The sequence below is a fragment of the Dermacentor silvarum genome, chromosome 3 (assembly GCF_013339745.2).
Source record: "Dermacentor silvarum isolate Dsil-2018 chromosome 3, BIME_Dsil_1.4, whole genome shotgun sequence".
Lineage (NCBI taxonomy): Eukaryota > Metazoa > Arthropoda > Arachnida > Ixodida > Ixodidae > Dermacentor > Dermacentor silvarum.
This window is the reverse complement of record NC_051156.1, coordinates 6,446,794-6,472,354: the sequence shown is the minus strand read 5'-3', so window position 1 is coordinate 6,472,354 and position 25,561 is coordinate 6,446,794. Positions and strand designations below refer to the sequence as shown.

The 25,561-nt window shown below is 47.3% G+C and overlaps 1 pseudogene; it reads right to left on the bottom strand.

Annotated features, from left to right (window-relative positions):
* Positions 1–11,049: 11,049 nt before the first annotated feature.
* Positions 11,050–11,222, bottom strand: LOC119446906 (U2 spliceosomal RNA; annotated as a pseudogene).
* Between the last annotated feature and the right edge of the window lie 14,339 nt (positions 11,223–25,561).

Here is a 25,561-nt window from a genome sequence, read left to right as displayed (position 1 = left end):
ATTATGTCCTTAATGACACTGCAACAGGGCCCAGTGAAAATGCAGTACAGCTGAAAAGTCGGATTGAGCAAGTCAATTAAAAACATAGTGGCAGGTTAAACGCACCATATTGAAATTTACATACGGCGAAGCTTTGTTTAAATGAATAAAGGGCATTGAAACAGGCGTTACCTTCTGCGTTATTGCAATGTCAGTGGAAGGTTATACCAAAAACCTTGTATAAACGTCATCATTCACGTCATTAGCTGTCAATATGGAACCTCCTTGCATCTGCTTGTGCGCATGCGCATGTGCTCTCCCACAGCCGTGCTACGTAATGTGACACACGCAGCGATCACCTTTGGACATCTTTGCCAATAGAATTACGAAGAGAAATACAAGCTCGTTTAACGGGTGATTACAAGGTGCCGTCTGTTAAGCGTAAACTTTTTCATGCGGCTTTCTTTTCGGGATAATGCGCACGCGGCGATGCACTAATGTTTCTACCTGAATTTCTGGGCCTACAGCCATTCTATTGCATACCAAACATAGCAGAACGCATATTCGACGCCGTTATCAGAAATGTTCCTAGCGAAAACCTTCCGTGGCTGACGAGGGTGTAGTGCCCACTGATCACTGACACATCTTTCTTAATTTCGCTTGTGGTTTTAAAGAACTAGACAGCGCCCCATATTACAAGAGAGTCGCTTCCCTTTTCCGTTGGTTACTATCACCGGCTTTACGAACATCTGAATGGCACAGATTTGTTCGCTGTGAGTGAAACGAAACATGCAACCGACGCAGTTCGTGTACTGACTGAGTGCACCAAACGCTCAATGCACATTTTTATTCCTCAGAAGAAACATCAACCGAGGCCCTAAGTGGTTTTCGAAGTAGTTGTGCTGCTTCCTGAGAAAAATGGGGGTAGGCTGTATCAGGTATGCAGCCGCATTGGAGTACGTGAAATGTCTTGCGCGTGCTGCAGACAGTCCATAGGAACTAGGGTACAGAAATGGCATAACGAAATGTACAAGTTAAATTTATTCACGCATTAGAAAACTCACATGCCTAACTTATTTTACAGTAGGGGGGCTCTTACGGTCTCGCTTTGCAATCGTGATCGCTCCTTTTTATAGTGGGCCAGTTTGTTAAGCGGAGGTTGTTTGGGCACTAGTGTAAGGAAATGACCCTCGCGCTGGCGGCGCCCGAGACAGCCCTGCACCGCTTGAGCCCGCCGCACTCGTAGAGGGTTGGGGCTCATGCGCTTGACTTAATCTCCTGCGCTTGCGCGACCTCTGGAGACGGACATGTTGCGCCGTAGTCAAAGGAGGTGCATATGCCTCTGTCTTTCTGCCCGAGTCTCTTCATGACATTTCTAAACCACACGTATCAGAGCAGGGGGTCCGTAGCCGAGCAAGCGTGAGTTTTCTGCAGCAAATTGCACACTTTTAGCCCTTATAAAGGCCGAAGAGCACCAGTCTGAGTTTGATAAATTATACCTACTATGGCATACGGAGCACTGAAAAGCGCCCATTCGTGCTCGTATAGGCAAAAATATTGCACAGCTACACCTCTCTGAACGCCAGGAGCGATGTTAAATTTAGCACTCATCGCGCCGTGGCGTGTAGCGACTACGGATCTATGATGCGTGAAGCGACACATCCATGATAGAGTAATGGCTTCTTTTCTCTACACAACGATATCAAAGTAGAGCGCGGGACATCCATTCACGCAATAGAAAACTTATATTGTCAACTTATGATACAGCTAGTGAGAGTCATACGATGTTATCTCGCAGTCATGCTCGCTCTCTAACGTAGTGGGCCCACCGTGGTGAACGGCGGCACGTGCGAATCGGCATTGCCATGTCTTGCAGCCCGAGTCTGTTCATGCTCCAGGCCACACCTGTGTGGCCAAATGTACGCTGTGCGGAAGAGGTCACGTCACAGGTACAAAAGGATGCCCGGAACGCTTCATTACGCCTTACATCATCCGACAACGAGAGCGGCAGAACCAGCATGAGCAACAGGCACTGTCGACGCATCTGTCCAGGCGAGACCAGACCCTGAGCAGTGGACAGAGAGGCCGGTCGGCAAACCCCAGGAGGAGGTGTGGGAAGCACATCCAGATCCACTACAAGGGACCAAAGCAGTATAAGGAAGAAAAGATCGAGATTGAGAGGCAGGACCCCGACACCAGCGACGAACAACGCGGACAAACAGGTGGGTTGGGCAGGGAGACCTTCCATCGCAGATAAGAGTCAATTTCCCACGTTAGGTCAAGAAGATAGAAAAAGTCAGTGCGAGGAATGTGAACAACTGAAAAAGATGATAGAGAGACAGAGCGCTCAAATAGACCACCAAAACAAACAGATAGTGGAACTAACGGACCAATTACATAAGCAAGACGAGATGACTAAGTCGCTGCTTGCCAAAATAGAGACTGCAGAAACTATCAGACAGGAGGAAACGAACGTGAAACGCGAACTAGCCAAGCGGCACACTCAGCCTGATACGCAGAGTCTACAAGAGGCGGAGGGAGTACCAGGGTGGGCCCGACCCCTACAAGAGGTCAGCATTGCGGTGGTGCAACTTACATTCCAAATAGCGCAGCTAGCAGCGCAAGTGGAGCAAGTTTGCTTAGAGATGGCAAGGACCAGTGCGAAGGGTAGCAAACTAGAAGCCAACGTCAACGAACTCATGCTCGCAAAGAAAAGCAGGAAGAACGCCCCTTACAACAAAGGTACTGAAGTGCACGGTTCAGGCAGCAGCCTGGACCTGACCAAAGATGGCGCAGCGAACAAAGATTAGGGGGAAAGAAGACACGATGATTCTCCAGTGGAATTGCCGTGGCTTCAGGAACAAGGGGGGTGAGCTGCAACAACACGTGGATTCACCCGAGAACAAACCAGACGTGATAGTATTACAAGAGATAGACCAACGACCCAGACTCCCTGGGTATGTAACGTATGTGGATCCGACGGAGAAAGGGATGGAAGCATTGGTACGCAATTGTATAGCGGCAACTCAGCACCTGAGGGCATAGCGGGGATGCGAACACACCCTCGTGGAGCTTCACAGTCGAGGCATAGGAAACACGGAGAACGTGTTTGTACTGAACATGTATTGTAGGCCGACCAAGAAAGGAATAGACATGGCGGGAACAATACAGGACGCAGTGAGCAAGGCAGGCTCCCGGCCGCTGCTCGTACTGGGGGATTTCAACGCCCCTCACACGACATGGGGATACCGGTTCAGTTCGAAGAGCGGGAGAGAACTTTCACATTTGATAGAACAGCACAACTCTACCCTACTCAACGAGCCCGATGCCCCCACCCGCATGAGCACGAGCATGACCACAGACACCACGCCGGACCTCTCGCTCCTGATGGGGACTCTGGATGCCTCACGGCAAAACGTGGGAACGAATCTGGGGTCGGACCACGACGTAATCAGAATCACAATCAGAGGTCCCACCCTCAAGGTGAAGACGGGCACGGCGAGGATTACCAATTGGGATAAGCTGAGAAAGGAGCAAGAAGAGGGATCGGATGAGGAAGAATGGACAGACGTACGAGACATGGGAGAAACAGCAGCTCGACAGCGTAGAATAACATACGCAAAAGATCGCGACCACTCACCAAACCCCCCGTGTAGACACCAGACTGGCACACTTGTGGGAAGCGAGAAGCAGCCTAACCAACCCTGGAAAAGGCAGAGACACAACAAGAAGTTACGTAAGAGGATACCGTAAATAAATGACAAAGCGGCAGAGTACGCGTCGGATTTATGTAAAGAAAGCTGGATCGATCTGTGCGACGGCCTACAAGGAACCCTATCCACCCGCAAAACGTGGCAGCTCCTCAGGCACCTCATCGACCCGATGACAAGCAAGAGCGAGACAAACAGGAGTATGGCTCGGACCTTGAACAATTACGAAGGGGACGTGGAGAAATTAATGGAAGACTTGAAAACAAGTACATCAAGACAGAGAAGAGCAAGGATCGGCCGGGACCGTACCGCGGCCTCTCCAACGAAAAATTGGACAAGCCCTTTATGGGCTCGGAACTAAGAATTGCCATAGCAGAGAGCAACCAGAAGAGCGCTGCGGGGCCGGACGCCATCACGTACTGACTACTGAACAACTTGAGCGATAGAGCGAGAGCAGAGCTCCTCAGGCACATGAATGAGACCTGGGAAAGCGGCAAATTGCCAAGAAGCTGGATGGAGGCAGAGGTTAGGTTAATTCCAAAACCGGGAAAACCTACGCACATGGACAATTTGAGACCCATCTCTCTCACGTCCTGTGTGGACAAGGTGATGGAAAGGGTGCTGTTAAATAGACTACAGAGACACTTGGACAGAACCAACCAAATGCCGGACACCATGTTTGGTTTCACGAAAGCTCCCGAGCACGCAGGACGTGCTCATACAGATCAAAGAAGAGGTCATGAAACAGGCCACGAGTTAAAGGAAAACTGAGACTTCCACCCAAATGTAGCAATTTGCTACAATGGAAACCCAATCGGATTCCTCGAAAGAAAGTCTCGCAGTTGAAGAAAAATTCGTCCTGGTCCAGGACTCGAACCCGGGACCACCGCCTTTCCGGGGCAGCCGCTCTACCATCTGAGCTAAGCAGGCGGCTAGCAGATGGCAGGGCGAAGTCGAATTTGTCGACAACTCGAAGCAAAGGCAAGTGTATGACGTAATAGTTGAGCGGAAATCCGCTCATCTCCACCTCCACCTAGCGGATTTCCGCTGAACTATTACGTCATAAACAGGCCACGAGGCACTCGTCTCGCGCCACACTGACACTTGACCTCAAGGAAGCGTTTGACAACGTCTCCCACGTTAGCATCCTGACCAACCTCCAGAGCACTCGCCGTGGAGAACGGGCTTATAAGTACGTACGAGGTTTTCTAACAGATCGGAAAGCAAGAATCAGAGTGGGCGAGGAAGTATCCCCGCTTATCAAGTTGGGCAGTAGGCGGACCCCTCAAGGCTCGGTCCTTTCGCCCCTGTTGTTCAACATGGCATTCCTGCACCTGCCCAAGGCACTCGAAGTGATTGAAGGCTTGGGGCACGCGCTCTACGCCGACGACGTCTCGCTCTGGACGACGAAGGCTGGATCCCACGGATGGATGCAAGACACGCTGCAGACGGCGGCGGAAGTGGTGGACAAATATGCTGTAGTGAAGACGAATGCCCGGCGCTGCAGACACATCGCCAGTAGTCTGGGAGGCGCGAGCTAGAGATTGCCTGACCTGCTCTGGTTGCGACACGCTGCCTGCTGCTCTCTTGGCCTGTATTCACATTAGGATTCCAAGGAATGCGGTCTAAGATGCTCGCCACAAAAGTCGGAACTGGTGGTAGTACGGCAGCGGGTGCCGAAAAGACTCAAGGAAGACAATAGAGTGGTGTTAGACGGAGAAGACATGTTGCCGGGCCCCAGTGTCAGGATCCTGGGAGTGGTGATACAAGCAAACAACAAGGTGGAAGCATCTGTGAGAAAGCTAAAGCACACGACAGAGCAAATACTGCACATGCTCCGCCGAGTGGCGACGACATGCAGAGAAATGAAAGAGAACGACACCCTGAGTCTCGTACAGGCCTTCGTGGTTTCCTGAATTACGTACGTGGCACCGTATCTCCTGCTGAGCACGGTCGAAAGGAACCAGATCGACGTGATAATCCGAAAAGCAATCAGGCAAGTCATCGGAGTCCCGATGAGTGCCTCCACGGACAAGGTTAGGCCTGCATAACTCGGTGGACGAACTGATCGAGGGCCACCTCTCCAGCCAGAAGCATCGCCTACGTCAAACGAAGGCCGGCAGAAGAGTCCTGAAAAAAGATCGGCTGGGAGAACACGAAACAGACGGAACGAGGACAACTATCAGACGTCTGGATAGAAGCCATGAAGGTAAAACCACTCCCCAAGAACATGAGCCCAGCACACCAAAGCGGCAGACGGGAGGCCAGAGCTTACAACAGGCTGCTGGCTAGGCGGAAGGGGGTAATCTTCACAGACGCCTCCAAAGACAGAGGAAAAAGCTGTGCTACCGTAACTGTGATAACCAAAGAAAAGCTGCTAACGTGCGCGGCGGTAAAAACAAACGACGTCCACGCAGCAGAAGAGCTGGCAATTGCCCTGGCCCTCACTATACAAGGCAGGACCAGAGTGCTCACAGACTCGCAACAAGCGTGTAGAAGCTTCCAGTCGGGCTGGGTGTTCCGGTTGGTGCTTCGGGCGCTCAAAGGCAAGGAACCCCCGAAAGGGCAAGCGATAGAATTAATGTGGGTTCCCGCCCACTCCTCAGTGAAGGGCAATGAGTTTGCCCACCAGCAGGCCCGAGCGCTGTCACACCGAGCCGCAGCCGCGGAGAGGGACGAGGAGAACGCAAAGAGCCAACCACTGGTCACGTACAAAGGCATAGTGGAATATTACAGAAACCGGAGACAGAGCTTCCCCGTGCCACACCTCAAGTTAACGAGGGAGCAGCGGACAACATATAGGCAGATCCAGACAAAGTCGTTTCCCCACCCCCAATTACTGAACCGCATGTACCCGAGCCAGTACGGGCAAGAATGCCCCGTGTGTCACGAGCCAGGTACACTCCAACACATGATAGCAGAATGCAAATTTAGCCAACAACACCCACCACTGCTCACCAATCCTAACCCCAACATCATCCCCCTACCCATCCCACCCCTTATAGAGCGATGGAAGATCTTGCTGTCCAGTACCACCCTGGAAGACCAGCTTTGGTTCGTAACCAGGGGCCAGGCGGCGAGAACAGCATATGGATTCCCGTGAAGTGGGAACCACTTCTATCCGGCGCATGCGTTGAAAAGCTGCACTGAGAAGTTTGCGCTGAGAAGCATGCGCTGAGAAGTTTTCCATTCATTCATTCTCTTCGTGCCATTTCTGGACCCTGCCTGTAGAATTCCGTGGAAATGTGACATTTTTGCAAAAAGATGCACACTTGTAGGCCTTGTAGCTTTTCATGATAACTGGTTTGAGTTTGATGTATTGCGCCCAACTGTTGCGTCTGTATAGCCGAAGTTGGCTGCCGAAGATTTATGACACTACAGGAAACCGAAGCATAATAGTAGACAGTAGTTCAGGCGTCGGAGCAAACAGTGGCGAGGCGTTCGTTCTGTGAGGCGCGCTCGTGCCAGAGCGACAGTGCCTAGGCACGCGCACTTCATCGTTGTCTTTTCATGCCATTTCTAGACCCTGCCTGAGGAGATACAGAATGAACTTTAATGAAAAGGATGGCTCAGTGGCCTAAGCAGGAGTAAGGGTCAATGGCAGGGTTCACAAGGGAAAAAAAAGCTACACATTCATAACCTGCCAGTCAAGCCGGCCTCGCGCACAAACTCCCATAAGGAGTTGATAGTTCGTCGGGCATCGGCCTGAGGCGGTGGCGTGGTCCATGCCTCCGGTGAGGTAATGCCGCGTTCCTTGTGTTTGTCTCTTACTGTCGCGAGAGGCCACAATGGATGCCTGACTGTCGGTCGAGCACCGATGTCGCACATACTGCACGTCACTGGTGTTGACATCACGTTCGCCTCCGTCTCTTCCTCCTCCTCATTGTCCAAACGTTGCCTCTGATGACCTCGCGTCTTCCTTGAAGCGGCGTACGCGCGCCACTTAGCCAGGATGTCTTCGGTGAATGCTGCGTCCGTCTTGGCCTTATGCACCAGGACTTGCGCGCCCCGAGGAAGCCCCTTGGTCAAAGGGTGGGCATTCTGCCCGTACCTTCGCCTTCAGCTCCCGTTTGGCTTGCACTTTAAGTCGCTCGCTCTCCTCCTCCGGATCCAGACGCACAGCAATGAGAGGGACTGGGCCCAGGGGAGATGAGCGGGAAAATAACAGCTCGCTCGCTGCACTGTGGGCCGCACCGTTGCCGATGCTGCCCCCGAGTACCCCGGGAACCAGTCCACTCGCACACCCATGCCGTAGTCCCGATGAAGGGATGCGCATGCGACCTTAATATCATGCGCCCGCATGCCTACTCTGGGCGTCGCCGTGAGCGCCTTTAGAGCATCTAAAGAGTCCGTGAATATCGTGAACTCTTTGCCACTGTGGTCTTCCGTAAAATTTCCCGCCGTTTTCTTCAGCTTCTCTATGGCAAATAGGATGGCCTGCAGTTCAAGTGCCTTAATGGTCGGTTCTTGCTGGTGTTGGTGAATCTGGACGTCTTGCTGCTCACCACTAACGACTGCCAGCGCCGCTCTGGATGTAGTAGGATCCCAGGCCGCATCTGTGAAAATGGCATATTCTTTCAAGTGAGCCCGTTCCACAAGTTTGGATCAGTAAGCGCCGTGGTACTCTTTCGTTCGTCTGCCGGCGTGTGACAGGCTTCGTGACTCGAACCTGCACGTCATCCCAAGGAGCAACAGCCGGAAGCACTTCCACCTTGTTTGACAAGCGTTCTAATTAGCAGCTCTTAGAGTTAGACGGCCGTCTAACTCTAAGAGCTGCTGTCCAGAGCGTGTGTAACGTGGACGGCGTTCATGTCCCTCCTTGCATTCAAAGATAATGTCCCTGAGTAGAGGCAGTCCCGCGTACCGGTGCAGATCTTTCACTCGCGCGTGGCGGGGAAGACCCGTGTTCACTCGAAGACACTCCCGGGGCATTCTTTCGAGCTTGTATTGTGCTTTGGTGAGGTCAAAGCATACCCCACCGTAACAAGCCCTCGAAGTAAGCACTGCCGACGTCAAAGTCAGAGCGGTATCGGTGCCAGCTCCTCCGAACTTCTGCGATATGCATTTCACCAAGTGCAGAAGTCTCTTCCACGTAGGTTCTAGTTCTTTGAGCCAGGTAGCCGCCCCTCCGTCCTCGTGAATTGGAATGCCGAGTATCTGGACGTGGCGTTGCGGAGCTCTCTCAAGCTTCTGGCCAGCTATAGGTACAGCTCGACTTTTTCCATTTCTTGCGCCGCGCCACCGGGAAGGATGTACTTTGTTTTTTTCCGGAGACAGCTTCATACCTGTTCCTTTCAAGTAATCCGTCAAAATGTGACATTTTTGCAAAAAGATACGCACTTGGAGGCCTTGTAGCTTTTGATGAGAACTGGTTTGAGTTTGATGTATTGCACCTAACACTGCTGAATGAGCTTTCTCAAACGCGATCACTTCCACACTCGGATCGACAAACGCACTTCCAACTATGCCTCTTTGAACACAGAGCGAAAGGCTAAATTTGGCGTCCATTGCATCGTTCGTCGCGCCATAACGGTGCCATATGTGCACACAAAACATGGATGACAGAAGAATGGCTTCTGTTTTGCATGTATTTATGCAGTTTTCGCAAGCTACCCTATTCACCAGTTTTAGAGACATTTCAGGTAATGATACATTTATCGATGAGCGTTTAACGCGAGATCCATAGCTTTTTTTAGACCTGTGGTAAATACAATATGTCACAATAAGCTTTGATAGCAGCTTTACCCTATCCTTCTAGAGGTACCCTTACGAGCTCGTACGATATCGCCTATCTGTTCAAGAAACAATTTTCTGTCATATATACGAAAGCAACGCATGCTCCTGGTGAGCATTTGGTAATTTTGACTTTTTCAGAACACGGGGTTGTCATGGCCATAAAAATAGGCTTAAACCGAAATGTTCACGTGGTCATGACGAAATACCAATATTCATTCTAAAAGGTTGACCGTCGATCCTTGTGCCGATTCTAACGCACATTTTCACACGTGTGTGTTCCCTCACGAAATGAATATATCAGCTGCTGTCCCTGTATACGAAAGTTGCGACAGGACATATGCCAGAAATTATCGCCCGGTGTTGGTCTTATCGATATTCGCCAAGGTTCATTAAATTTTTCTAATTGGAAAAATTCGTTTCTTTCTTCAATAGCAAAATTTGCAATTCGCCACACGGATTTGTTGGACACAGATCTGTCGAAACTAACATTGTGTACTTTATTCATGCAGTTGGCCTCTTGCATGGTAATGGTCAGCAACCTCGCATCCGTGAATTTCGACCTTTCTAAGGCTTTCGAGCATGTATCACCTGTTCTGTTTCTACAAAAGCTCTTATCGGATGACGTCAGCTTGAGCTTTGTGCATTGATGAAGGACTGCCTTTCATCCCGGGTACATTATATTCGGATTGGTGCAGAGTGTTCCGCTTGTTATGAGTCGCTGTCTCCTGTGCCCGAGTGATCGGTGCCCGGCCCGAGTTTATTAAATGTATTGCATAATAGTCTTGAAAACTCAGTAAATCAGTCTGATGTCCTTACGTACGCTGACAACGTTGCACTTTTTTGGGTCATTAAAAACGCCAATGACTGTGAAGTGCTGCAAAAGGACCGAAATTTTGTTGCCCAATATCGCACGAGTAATTTTCTTCTGATCATTTCAGACAAGACACTTGTTGTTTCATTCACCGAAAAATTATTGTCAGAGAGTCTGTTTATTATTCAGATGGTTACCGCCAGGATTATTGACGTTGCGCTGCTAAACCGGAGGACGCGGGATCAAATCCTGGCTGTCATGGCCACATTTCGAGGGGGCGAAATGATAAAACGACCGTCTACAATGCATTGGGGGCATTTCAAGGAACTCCAGGTGGTAAAAACTACAACCAGAGTCCCCCCTATGGCTGGCTTTTGACTTCTACTTTTGCTTTTGATTCTATGCTTTCGACTCGTGAAATTCCAGTACTTATTTTAAGTACTTAGGTGATTCTCTATGGAAAGGAAAAGACTGCGCGCAATCTAGCTGTTTTGTTCTACGCTGAGTTACCGTTCACTGCACACGTGGTGAGTGTTGTAAAGGCTTCATATAGATTATTAGGATTTCTATCATGGATAACCAAAGGTTTTTCCAAATGTTAAATGCGTTATACTGTTGCGATTTGCTCTCGTCGGAGCAAAACTTGAGTTTTCTTTAGTTTCACGAAACAACATACTTCTCACGAATGAAAGGAAAATTGAACATGTTTAGAGGCGACTAGTTTGTTTGCTATACAATCGCTTCTTAGGCTACAAACATATTATAGCGAAGCTGTATATGGTTAGTTTTCAGTGGATCGATGTCCGGAGACCGAAAACGCGGTCCGATCCCGAAGATACACCATTATCGGGCCGACCGACAGCGGAGGTGAAGCAGGCTTCTAGCACTCCGCCAACTTGCAAAAATAAGTTTAATATCTTCGGTCCAAATACAACCCGTATCAGATATTAAGCTGATAAAAACAGATATAATACTTTGACCTGTGTCGGCCACGTCTACGTTCGCACCATGCACGCATGTGCCATCCCGCGTATGCAAACTAGTGCCTACCAATCTGAGTGTCTTCTGTCTCCTGACTTGATGCTCTACGTAGGCTCCTTTCTTCAGTTCTGCTCTGACTGTGAAATGGGTAGGCTGCTTGTTGTACGGCCTGAAGAAGAGCGTGCCTACCAAGAACGCGGCGTGAACTGAAAAGGGGATGGGAGCAGCGGCGGCGGAAGGAGACCACCGACGATAAGAGGCCCGCGGACGCCAAGCGTAAGCGTGGTGCCCGCGAGGACCACAAGGCGGAAATAAATGCGAACCGTCCAATGTGGCCCCGATCCAGCAAACTTCGAACTTTTCACCGGAGCAACGGTCAATCCCCACATACACAGCTTCGCTGGTCATCCACCTTCACATAGTGGAATGGCGGAGCACATTTTGCGAGATTTAAGGTTATTGTGCTCACTGCTCGTCGAAAATATCGCAATCGCGCATTTTATTTAAAATTTTACATACGGTAGTTTCATGTGGCAGCTTAGCTTCAGTTCTTGTGCTTCTGCACCATGAGCAGGCTTACGCAATCCCAGTGTTCTTTAGATTGATGATGCGTCTAACCTGAGCTTTATTATCTGTCTTATTACCGAGCATAATATCCTACACTTAGATGTTGATCTTTTTTCCTGACGCGCTTCTTCATTAGCTGATATTTAATGTCTTTGACCACATAAAGAAATGGGCACATAGGCATGGGCACATAGAGCACTACCGAAAGGAATGAATGAATGCATTGAATTTTGAGAGTGTAAGGGTCCTTAGAAGAAAGTAGACAGGGACTCACTATGGGATATTTTCAAGCACACGAGCATAGATGACAAGTTTGTGCAGCTGCACGGAGAGCTATATTAGAACAACCCAGGAGAAATCACTTGGGAAGGCCGGTGTAACACAGAACTAGTGAAAATTCACTGATGACTGAAGCAAAGATTCCCTCTGTGTGAATTGTTCTATGCTAAACGGCAGCAGTTGAGCGCTTAGTAAAGATGAGGACAAAAAAGGAGACACACGGACACACGAGCGCCCGAATGTCCTTGTGTCTCCTTTTTAGAGCGAAAGCTCTACTACGCCATGTCTCGCAATGTCATTCATCGCGTCGCAATGAATTTGAGCTGCCGGAGCGCAAGTGTGGCAGGTGTGATGTCACACCACGTGATCTGCTGCGGAGAGGCGTCGCAGCTGCGCTCACTCGGAGCCTCGCCGCTGCGGTACCACGTGACTAGGCGAGGGTTTAACAGCTGCTTCGTCGGTGCTTGGTCGCTCAGTCTCGCCATGCACCGGTGAAGCAGATGCTAGTCGCTCAGTCTCGCCATGGATCGCGGGATCGAATCCAGGCCGCAGCGGCCGCATTTCGATGGAGGCGAAATGCAAAAACGCATGTGTGCTTGCGATGTAGTGCACGTTAAACAACCCCAGTTAGTCAAATTTAATCCGGAGCCCTCCACTACGGCGTGCCTCATAATCAGAACTGGTTTTGGCACGTAAAACCCCAGAAAGAACAAGTCTCGCCATGGATGGCGCGCTGACTGGGCCGTCTGTGCGTGCGCTTCAGCGCAAATCACAGGCTTAATCCAATCATCCAGTCGATATGGCTAGACGGCAGGCTGCGAAATCTCAAGCAAAGGCAAAGTTGGCAGCTGAAACACCGGAGCACTAATGAAACACCGTGTACATAGTCTTTGCAAAACCAAGCGAAACACGTTTCACTCGTGATAACTAGGTTTACAAGAGTTAAACCTCAGCCATTTTTTTTGTCCTCGTCTTCACTAAGCGCTTAACTACTGCCATTCAGAATGAACCAACAAGCCCATCTCGCCACACTTGTCTATGTTAAACCCATAAAAAAGCGATTGGAAAACATGGAATTCTGCTTTCATTTATCTTGCGTCCGGTATTGAAACTTATGGGAGTGGACAAGACGAGAAAGAAGAAGACTGTGGGTACCAAATGCGCGCGCAGTAAAAGCAATAAAAAAAGAGAAGAAGGATCTTGATTTCGTTCGCATCGAACGCAGCTGTCTTGTTTCGTTTCTGCAACATGGTGCCGTGACAGAGGATTTCGGCTACTGCTCTTCCGTGTGGCCACGTACTACCAGGACGACGGGCTACCCACAGAAGACGGACGAAACGGAGGCCCGGGAGCGAACCGACGGCAGTGAGACGGGACATCGAGAACAGGGAGTGGCACGGACATAGAGGACACCTAAGCCACAGACGACGTCTTGCCGCTACAATCTGTAAGGGACCAGCAGTTTCCTCAGTTATTCAAGATGAACAGAGAGGTGATAACGAAGAAGCGAAAGACGCTCAGGAGGCAAATTACAAACCTAGTCAGTGATGCGGCAAAAAAAAAAAAAAACAGGAGGAGAATCACTATCCTACAGCGATATGGATGATAGCCAGCCAGATTAAAGGCATTGCTGACTCGCTAAAGAAAGTGGACGAGCAGATGGAGCAGTTCATCCCACCCGAAACAGCTGACTCCGAGTTTGCGAAAACCACTGAGTGCAAGTTAACGGTAACGAGTGCTCTGCACAACATCAACGCATACCTTCCTAGGCAAGAAGTGCGGGAAGCAGCGAGGGAACAACCCAATGCTAATGAGGTAGCTAGGTAACCGCAGCAAGCAACCATAGTGAAGCTACCAAAGCTAGAAATAATGAAGTTTGTGGTGATAAAATGAAATGGCAGAGACTTTGGCGGCAATTTGAAACAGCTGTGCACGAAAGAACCGACTTGAAAGGAAATCAGAAATTTACGCACCCTCTGTCATTCGTAACCAAAAAAGCGGCAGCTGCTGGGGAGGGAGTGCAATTTTCTGACAGCAACTATGCGAAAGCCATTCATCTACTCAAGGAGCGGTATAGAAAAGATGACGAGCGAGCAGAAATGCAAATGAAGAAACTAACTTGCATACAGTATGAAAGAAATGTGGTTGCCCAGACTCGAGCTAATATGCGCAACGCTATATGTACGCCTCTAAGAATATATGAAAACTAGATTTGTAAGAAAACTAAATGAAACAAGATATTAGACCAAGAGCATTCCTACGAAGACAACAAGGATGTTTCTTCACGGCACTGAAATCTTCGAAGGCGCAAGTGCACATACGTGGAATGGAATCCCTAGGCTTGAAGAGCGAATCTTTTGCATCGATGCTGCTTCCCATCCTGAAAATAGATTTACTAGTGTGTATATACATTGGATTCCAATTAAAACAGAGACATGGTGATTAGACCTTCGACACAAGATGAGAATGTGGCTTCACGTCAAGAAGATACTCTTAGTCTTTCGATGAAATATATAGAAGATCAAGTGGAATATAGAGAGGAATTGTCGACAGAAAGGAAAGCAAGTTAAGTCAACAGAACTGATGATATGCGGCAGAGAAGGAAGGGTAATTTTCAAAGTACAGCTGCAAAGTTCTAGATATTTTGTGAGAATACTACATTTGCATGCAGGCTATGCTTCTATGTAAACAGCCAGCCAGCTTACATCCGTCCTCTTCGTACTTTTGCAGTGAGATAGGCAGGAACGTATTCTTTTTTTTTTTGAAATTATGTGTACCTCCAGTGCTTCCAATTCCACTTCTTCAATACTGCAGGTACTTTTCAGTCTAACTTCAGCCGAATTCATGATCCTATCATTATGACCTCATCCGAGCGAGCCTATCATAAGTCTTTCTTTTCCTCTAACTTCACAGCCAAGATTCTCAGACAAGCTTTTCAGAATGAATGATATTTGGATGCCAATATCCATCAGAACACGAAAATGAGACGATTGCGTTGGACTTGCTAATGCAACTGCAGTCTGCAGAAAAACGCTTGATGAGATGTTCATATACTGGCAAGTAGGCATTTTATCTTCCTGATTTTCACCATCACCAGGAGGTGCTGCTGTACACTGCGCTGTCGCTTCTTTGCTTCGACACATAGACATCGTATGCCATTTTCGAGATATCTTGCGCATTGAATAGCGGAAACATTTATTTCCGTCTTTGAGCTTCATTTTCTTATTTTCACAAGGCATTGTTTTACTCGGAATACTTGTTGGATCAGACCATTATTGATAAGTGATGACAGGCAGTATTAGGAAACTAGAAGAGAGGTTGACAGCGGCAGAAACCATATTTGGCTGGGCAGTAAAGGGTCAGGCTAAGATGTCCGCGACAATAGTGGAGGACTCACCCTTAAAGGTACTTCACGTTAACGTAAATAATTCTGGCATACGGACAGAACTAAAACGTTCCTGGGATATTGAAACACCATGCATAAATAGTGCACTGAGATACAAGCCAAGAAAGTAGAGGAAGTGATTCAGTACTTCAAGACGCACATGAAATTTCAAAAGAAGTGATACTCAGTCAGTCTTTCATGGAAAGCTAACGCGGAACTTAATGAAAACAAGAACGTAGCGATGGCCAGATTGCGACAACTCAATCGACGGCTACAGAAGGACGAAAGTATACTCGGGCGTTGCGAACGTGCCGTTAGGAATTATTTAAACAGCGGAGTTGCAGAAGTGCTCGAGGAACAAAGTACACCAATGACACACTGCTACTACATCATCTGTCTGATGCTTACTACTGCCTGATGCAACTGCATCAGGCTGTAATAGGAGAAGATCGACAAACCACAAAAATGAGAATACTATTTGATGCGTCTTCATCGTCTACAAAAGGGTTATCTTTCAACGATAACCTCGTAACATGACAGAATCTCAATTGTGACCTGGTGCATATGCTGGTGAACTTCTGAAAACATCGCATAGCAATGACAGCTGATCCAGATAAAGCATTCCTACAGATTTCAATACATGAAGAGAATGGAGGCGTATTGCGATTTCTTTGGTGGGGTAAGAATTCCAAGTGGTAGTGAAACAAACGTTGTGACATGGAGAATGTCAAGAGTAACGTCTGGCACAGCTCCGCGTATTTTCTTACTTGCAGCGACAGTGCAAAACACCTAAGCAAGTTCTAAGATTCCTTTCCGGAAACGATTAAGCAGCTGAAGAACAACGTCTACGTCGACGACGTGACACTGGGAGCAGAATCACCAGAAGAAGTCGAAAAACTTTATAAAGCGTCAAGATATATTTTTTAAGACGCGCCAGGGACACTAGGAAAGTTCAAGACGAATAATCGTCAATTACAGTGAACTAAAACACACAAGAGAAAAACACTGACACGGAAAGTCCTACCCAAATAAAGGTGCTTGACATCAGGTGGAATTTCAAGGAAGATAGACTGTACTTCTTATTTTTTGAAAAATGTCGAAGTTTCGGCCGAAAGGCGATGCATCAATTGCGATTGCAAGGATAGTAGTTTTATCGGTCTCTAAACTTGTTAGTGTTCGCTTACCAACTAAATTAACAAGCATGCTGTCAGCGCGCACAAGAAAACATGCACACATCACACTTGATGACCGCGGACACTAGCTGTCAAGACGCTGGCGTGAGGGAGCGCGGCAGCAGCAGCGTGCGAAGTGATCTTCGTGCTGTAGATTGCCATCGCACACGCAAAGTTACAAGCCCTCCTAGACACTGCCCCCAAAGCGGATCGCTTGCAAGATAAAGCTTGCGCGACCTCTCGCGGCCGCGCCATACGCAGTTGCTGCAGAAGTACAACGCCCCCCCCCCCCCCCCCCCCTTCCCCGCAAGCGACAGAAGACGGCGCGCTTGCGCGCGCTTGCTCCCCCGCTTTTCTCTCTTGTGCGCGTGAGATTGAGCCGGCCCTCGCACGCTTTCACTTACACATACAGCATAATGTGCGCGGCGACGGTGTTATCGTGCCTGGATTCTATATCCATCATCGTGGCCACGCGGACGGCAATGCCAATAATGCGCCTGGAGTGTCCAAATAATTGCTATCGCAAAATTAAAAGACGTCGATACCAGCGGTCCAATTAGGAAGAGGCCAATGTTGCAGCTTGCAGCAAGAACATACCATCCTCTGGGCGTCTTCACTCCGTTCACCGGACGCATCCTATTGTGCTACCAAAGTGGACGACTGGTACAAAGTTGGTGGTACACCATATTCCTCAACTCACTCTGCATGGCGGAATAAGCGCAATCTTCGAACTAATTACTGGATAATACAAGGAAGGCAGCTGGTGAAGAAGGTAATTAATGGATGTCTAAAGTGCCAACGATTCGTCGACAAACCGCTGCACCAAGAAACATCCCCACTTCCTGCTGACAGAGTGAACGAGCGAGATCCACTTCAAGTGATCGGTGTGGATTTCGGGGGTCCGATGCTTATAAAGCAGGCAATAAAAGGCACTACAAAACAGTACGTTGAAGTATTTGTATGTGCTACCATATACACGAGCTGAACATCTCGAAGTTGTGGACAAGATGACGATCAGAAGCATTCTCACATGCATTCTGAAGATTTACAGCGAGACGAGGCCAATGTTGCACAATATACAGTGACAACGCAAAGACGTTCAAGAGCGCCACCAGAGACATCAATGGTATAATTAAAGAACTACTGGAAGATGTCTCCCAAAGAGCAAGCCAAGGAGATCAAGTGAAACGGAAGTACATTGCCAAACATACACCATGGTTAGGACGCTTTTATGAAATATGAGGCGAAGCATGAAATCAGCGATGAGGAAAGTTATCGGAGAAAGGCTGTTATCAAGAGAAGAGATGCGAACAATCACAACTGAAGTTGAAGCAGTCCTTGATAACAGGCCGTTGACCTATGTTTACAGCGAACCGGACGAGCCTCTGCCTATTGTACCGGCTGATCTAATAGGTGGAATTCATAGGCTCAAAGACAGTATACCGGAGGTGAAAAAAAGTCAGCATAGAATAAGTGCGGAAAAATACAGCGAACCGGATGAGCATCTGCCTATTGTACCGGCTGTTCTAATAGGTGGAAAGCATAGGCTCAAAGAGAGTACCGAAGGTGAAAAAAAGTCAGCATAGAATAAATGCGGGAAAATAAACAAAGAATCAAGAAAAATTATTTGAGAAGATGGAACAGGGTATATCTGAAAGATTTGAGAGAGCAATGCTGCGGAAGAAAGCAAGAAACGACAGTGAACCGAGCAGATTTCAATTTCACGCACTCCTAGATCTTTCTGGAACCTAGCTAAGGTTTATTCTGATGTCGACGGGAAGCCGCGCTCCTGTATCTTAAAAACCAAAGGAAAACTCGTTTGGAGACCTGGTCAGCATCTTTACACATTTGAAGGTTGCTTCCAATGATGATAACAAAACTTTGTGCCGGACGGAAGCTACAGAAACCATAGAGTTGCTCTTTAAATTACTTAGAGGGAAATCTGGCGCTGCTGCGCTGTGGTATGTTTCAGAATGCCGGTATATTGTGACTTCGGATTGGCATCATTCTTGGAGATCCAGAACTCCTTGAAGACGCGCCTGGCAAGCACCGTTCCGTCTGTCACAATGGTTAATTTCCTGCTGAAACAGCACGTAAAAAGCTGTTTTAGTTTTATTATTACAGAAGAACATGTTTTGCTTAATTTTGAAGACTCATTATTGGATGTACAGTTATATGAAACGTAAAAAAGTATCAGCTTGCCGCTAAAATTGAGGACAGATGACAAGATTCTCGCTCGCTTTGGAACAACTTGTCGTCTTTTCTTGCTTTTCTTCGGTTGATCCTACATTGTAGGTGAGTAAACTTTATTGAGAGATGTAATATGGGTGATTGAAAACCGTTTATGTAGATTTTATTTTAAAAACGGAGTGTTTGTGTAGCCATATCCACATTTTAAACGAAGCCTCGTACAACACCAGCCAACACAAGCCTCGCAGGCTCATATCCCGTCAATCCCACGAGGGCACGGCACCCTTTAAGAAACTTGCATAGACGGTGGCGCCAGATTACCCTCCAGGTGTAATAGTCAGAAACTCTATCATTGAAACTCATGGGAACGGAGAAGACGAGAAAAAAAATGACTGCGGGTACCAAAGGCACAAGCAATGAAAGGAATGAAAAGAAAAATCGTGATTCCGTTCGCATCCAACACAGCTGTCTCGTCTTGTTTCTGCGACATCCATAATTGGGGGGAAGGGGTGTGGGGAAGAGGGTGACAAAGTGGTTCTTTGAACCCACTTTTTAGGCGGACAACATATAGGTACTAGCGGACAATGCAAGGTATTTACAGAGTTCTGCGAATACGCGTAATAATGAAGCGGCTATGAAGGCCTCAATATTAGCACATAGAAATTGTGAATTAATGTTTTTATTGATGAGAGGAGTGAAGAAGTGATAACAGGTCAACAGGAAGTCATACCTATAGTCGAGAAATATTATTAATGCCTGGATGTATACATAAACAAAGTAAAGATCAGCTCAAGCACTCAACAGAATATTCGTACTATAAAGGAAAAGCGCAGTGCAGCAATTACGAAACATTTAACAGAGTTAGGAGTTACAGTAAATGTGAGATGGTGAAAGGAATTTATTTGTAAATGAGTAATGAAGCGAGCACTAACGTTCTTGCTTGCGTTCGCGATTACGTAAATTTGACGTCAGGAGATTGGAATAAAAACAGATTGAAATAAGTTACGTTATAGGGCCCCTGAATAGGTCAAACAGGGCTATTGTCTATTTTTCGCCGCCCCGTTTCAAAAGGAATGGTAATGGAAATCAAAACTATGATCATCATCATTACCATTCTCATCATCATCAACGAAAGTTGTGCACCTTCCGGAGGTCGGCTTTAGCATTTCGTCGACGCTCCGCAAATGATGCTTAAGAATACACGTTTCCGCAATGTTGCTCGCAAGGGAATTACTGCTGCACTGCACTTCCCTAGCACACTTTGCAGCACTGCTGCAGCGCTGAACAAACAGGAGCCCGGTAGCCAAGAGGCGCCTCAGAACGCGGTTGCGATGAGGAGCATCGCCAGCGTCGTTGCACGAGATGGGACCGAGACGAGCTTGCAGGTTGATATCAGTTCCACTCGGACGAACTTATGCAGACGGTTGCACGGCAGGAACGATAGTATGAGGGCGGACAACGCTCATGCCAGCAGCGGAACGCTGGCCTGGCTCTGCTGCCGAGTTGAATGAAGAGAGCGTGTTGGTAAGTCATTTCGTCGCTTTTGCTGCCAGACGACTCGCGCGTCTGTCCCGCCTCTGGAGATTTTTTAACTTACCGCACGTGTGTCGCGCACGTCCTTCGATCGCGTGACAGCCCGACGGTGTCAGTGTAAACGAGTTTCAAGTGTCCGTAAATTTCTATAGCAATAAAAGAATTAAATCAAATGAATGTACCAATGTAAATTATGCTGAAGCAGGGCAGCGCTCTCCCTTCCGCTGCTGGTATGAGCGATGTGTACGCAAACACAAATGTTTCTGTTCAGCCTTGCCTTTTAAGCTATGTTGTTGCTGGATTTAGTGACGTTTTTCTCTTCTTAGAGATAAATCTGTATATTTAGCGTCCGTTGACCTTTTAAGAGACTTCACTAGATAGTTGAAGACATTGGCAGCTTCGAAGTCAGTAAAGTTTATTCAAAATTCTTGTTCTGGAACTAACTTTAATGATTGAAAACTACATGTAAGCGACCCAAGTCGGCTTCACGACGCGTGGGGTCTGTTCCATGATGAAGGAATGGGTGCTTTCGCATTGGTAGTCTTGACATTGTGCTTGTGCTTAATTAAGAGCGCAGTAATAACCACAGACGTCACTGTGGGCTCATGAATTTGGTGTTTTTATTGTTTACGAAAATAATTTGAAGGGGTCCAAACGCAGCGGGTTCTTAAGTTTTACTGAATGCATTCGATTGGTGGACGTTGACAAGCGTATAGAAGTCAAATAATTTATCAATACTTATTGTAATAAAATATATCGGTTTGTTTTCAGAACACAGCAGATGATTAAGGCATAATGGCTGTGTAAGAAAACGTAGGTATTGAAGCACTCGGGCTCGTTCACGCGAATTTTAACGTACCGCTTCCGTTCTTGACGGCTTTCGGTGAAATAAATACTTTATAGCGCTTTCAAGTATGTCAAGGGGCGAAAGCGTAGTACTATTTCACCTGCGTAAAGGTCACATCATTGTCATCGCTTTGTCGCCAAGCGTGAGCCGCAGAATATAGTTCTTCTATTAAGAATGTCGAGAACTATAAAGTTTGTATGGATAATGTGGACCAAGTGCCTTCTAGCGCTACGGAAACCAGGTTACTAGTGCCCATTTGAATCGTGCGGTATTTGTAAACTTGCAATGTCAAGATAAACTCAGAATTCCAGTTTTTATGAACCGTTGTTATGTAAATATATTATTCGAGTAAAAGCCCTTACTGGTAAACTCACTTCTTATTCGGCGCCTGCAGTGACAATGGACAAACATGAAACCATACTGGTTGATGATTTACGTCCCGGTATCTTTAATTTAAGTGCTTCAATATGTATACGGGATTTAAAATTCACTCCACAGCACTGACAACAATTTTAGCGACAATGAATCAAAATTTACCGTAAATCTAGCAACTTCTTATCTCACTTTATCGGCCCGCTACAAAAAAAAAAAAAATGACAACTCTGCTGAGCAGTCGTATGCATACCCTATCATGGTGCACTCAGTGTTTTGAGCGGAATGGGCAGAAAACTTCGAGCTACGAACGCCGGCGGTGTCCTTCGCTCTCATATCGCGTGCACAGCTGAGGTAGGGTGGCTAGAATCGACCATTCTAGCCACCCTAGCTGAGGTGCGATGCCTGCGACGCCGCTAGATGCGCTGGGGCGCCAGAGCGTAAACGTATTCTAAACTGTTTCAATTCCATTTCAGCAATCAGCCCTCCACGATTAGTCAAACAAATTTCGGGCTCGCTTACTTCGCTTGTCCGTCACGCGACGTCACGAAAACTCTCCCGTCTTATATACGGCGTACACAGTGAGTATGCATGATTACTCACGCCAAATATATATATATATATATATATATATATATATATATATATATATATATATATATATGTATATCTATTTGATGCCGCACTTTGTACGCCATCAGCCCACCGCTAACGGTCAAAATCGTTCGGCCTGCGCCCACGTCGCCTCTCGCTTACGCGACATCCCATTCTACGTCTTTTCGCCATTAGTGCTACGTTCTTGGTCAAAAATTTTAAAGCAGCGCACACTTCGCCTTTATGTGACGCGACGATAACAAAAGCGCGATAACTCACACGTCAAAGTGACGTTCACACATTAAACATATATTATTATATACCGGAAAAAACTTTTTTTTTTTTTTTTGGGGGGGGGGGGAGAGTCGGAGGCTACTTTGTTCCAAAAGGAATAGCAGATTTCTGCCCTCCAACTGCTCTGGCACTGGCTACTCGGAGCGGCTGGGGAGAACGAATATATTTGCTTGTAATAATAAAAAAAATCCATCGCAGTATAATGTCAAGGCTTTTCGACACGCATGTGACATCACTCTGCCAATTATTCTTCACTGAGGATCCAGTTTAGTGACATTTTTTACTTTCCGTTGCATGTCTCGATTTTCGGCCAGCCACCGCAAGCTAAGCAAGCGGAAGCGGGCCAAACGCAGATGCCGGCTCCACCCTCTTTATCAGGTTATCAACTTTTATTGCGTCAGCTCAGCCCCAACAAATCTCTGCACTTCTGTGTGCCCCTCACCTCCTGTCAGCCAATTAGATAAGAAAAATCTGTCAATGTAGGCAATGCTATTCGCTTGCAAAGAAAACTTAAGTGACCTCCTATAAAATAGGAGAGCGTTTAATTGGGCGGTTTCAGCAGCGCTGCCGGTTACCGCCCGATGCTTGCGTCCGCGGTTAGGTAAATTTAAAGGCAGGAGAGTGGAATAAAAATATATTGGAATAGCTTTACGTTATAGGGACCCTGATGCTTGGCAAATTATTAGTGAACATGACCGCCCAATGGCAAAGTGCGCTTCCGAAATAAACTGCTTTGAGAATGCGGCCCCAGGATCTGGGTGCCCTGATTACGATTACCTCAATAGATGATGAAAAAGGTTCGCCTTAGAACACTATACCTCGCAGGAAAGCTTTCGATAAAGTACTTTCAAAGGAATATATTCCTGCAAGGTTTTCGTAACAAACTCATTTGAAAGACAATCAATTGGGCCATGATTATGCTCTTATTTTCTCCTCAACTTAGTCATTCTTCTTCTCCGGAGCTGGTGGCATTAGCGAGGCCACGCCTTTAGATAATGTTGTCGCGTATACCCAGTTGAAGTACACGCTGAGTCTCTAGACGTTGGCACTTCCCTGAGCGTAAGCGTCGACGCGCGGTGACAAGATGAAACTCGCTCTCCTCTTGTTCAGCCTCTTGGTCTGCTACACCATGTGGCATTACCCCCTCCTCAAAAGAAAAAAAAATATTGAAGAAAAGAAGGAATACATAGGCTTCATGTGCAGTGTTACCAGGTTTGCTATATATAGCCAAATTGGGCTACGGGAAAAATTTTTGGCGTCGACTTGGACGAGTTGGCTATGCGGCTATATTTGGGCTACTGAAAATCTGCGACTTGGCTTTGTTTGGGCTATAAGTGGCGCCCTAATCCACGCTCTAGAGTTGGTTCTGATCGGGTAGAAGCAAATCTCGAAGACTGTGTTTTAGCTGGCTGAGCCGGCCGCGTGGCTGTGCGTGTGTGCGTGCGCGAAACACCTCACAAGCTTAGCTTGTGAGGTGTCGTGCTGCTGGCTCGATGACGCGGGTTTGATTCCCGGCCACGGCGGCTGCAATTCGATCAAGGCGAAATGCAGGAACACCCGTGTACTTAGGTGTACGTTAAAGACCCCGAGGTGGCCAAAATTAATCCGGAGACCACTGCGTCATGCCTCGCAATCATATCATGGGTTTGGCACGTTAAACCCCATCAATTATTAGAGATTTAGAAGAGGGGCTTCAAACGTATTGAGACCCCAAAGAAATAGCGTCGAAGCTACTGCGCATGCGCAAGACGGCAACTGTGTTTGGGTATTGCGTCGGGTACGCTATTTGATCGATTTAGCGGGAGCCCCAGAAGCTACCCCAAAAGCTTTCGTCCACAAACATGGCGGCGCCCATCGAAGCGACGGCTCTAACCTAGCACAAAACTGGGCACGATTCGTGGTAACGCGTGAAGTTCGTAAGCTAGAAGAAGTGAGTGCGGTTATCGCTTTATCTCAACTAACATGTGTAATGAAGATTGATTCATTATACGCCGCTGATTTCGAATTCAATTGTCGATTTTATAGCTCGTAGGCCTATCAAGGATTGACTTGGCTGGGTGAAGGTGCGTAAAGTTGGTTACTCAAAACTAAGCGCTACAAGTTGCATGCTGCTAATAGAATACGTTCTAAATTGTAACTAAAGGCGAGAACACGAAAGTCTAAATTACCTTTCTTATCATAGAATAGTATATTTTATTTTAATATTTATAACAGCTTTTCTTTGACGCCGTAGTGACGCTGCAAACGCAACACGATATCCGCAAACGCAAAACACCTATTCCAAAACTCGTCATTCCTGCATGCCCCAACGCTAACACCCGCAAAGCTCTGTGGGGCACCCAATTTTAGGGGCCTCTATTCTAAATCTTTATTAGCCATCAACATGGTTTTTTTTTTTACAGCAACCGGTTTTCACAGCATTACCACTGTTATCAATTTGTTGTTTACCATTGCTCTTTGTGCGCCGTCGCGGCTTTTACCATTTGGACCAAGTTAGGGACGTGCTCGTCGCAGAAAACGACTGCGCGCTTCTTACACTAGTGTGCCGGTTTGCGCAGTAATCTTTTAACGCTCTGCTTACACCGATTCAGACAGTGAGTGGCATCTGTTGCCAGTCTCTTTTCTTAACGCATGTTCTTGGCGTGTTAGAGACCTAAGATATTGGCCTGGTTGATGTAAATTGACACTATATAGGTAGTGTGTGTCCCAGCTAATCCGGGCCAAGCTAATTAAAAAAAACGAGAAAACAAGATAGGACGATGAGTCAAATAACGCGAGATATCATAGCGCGAAAGACTTGTTTTAGCTCATCAAAAAAGAAGCCGTGAGCACGTCACCGGTGTAGATCGCTGGACAGCTGAACTTCTTCGCCGTAGGCAGAGATAACCTGAGAGATCGATGACGCTAAACATTATTTTTTGTTCACGACACCTAAAAAGCACAGTTCGTAGTTAATATTACTGTAAATAACTAAAAATAATAACTTCGTACTATCTGTCATAAAATAAAAGGACTGATTTGCCCTCTGCAGCGATTCGCTGGAACTTGAGAGCTTCCGGGGCCAACCAAGAAGTGTTCTGTGCAAGCATGATGTCGCTGTTGTTGATGTAA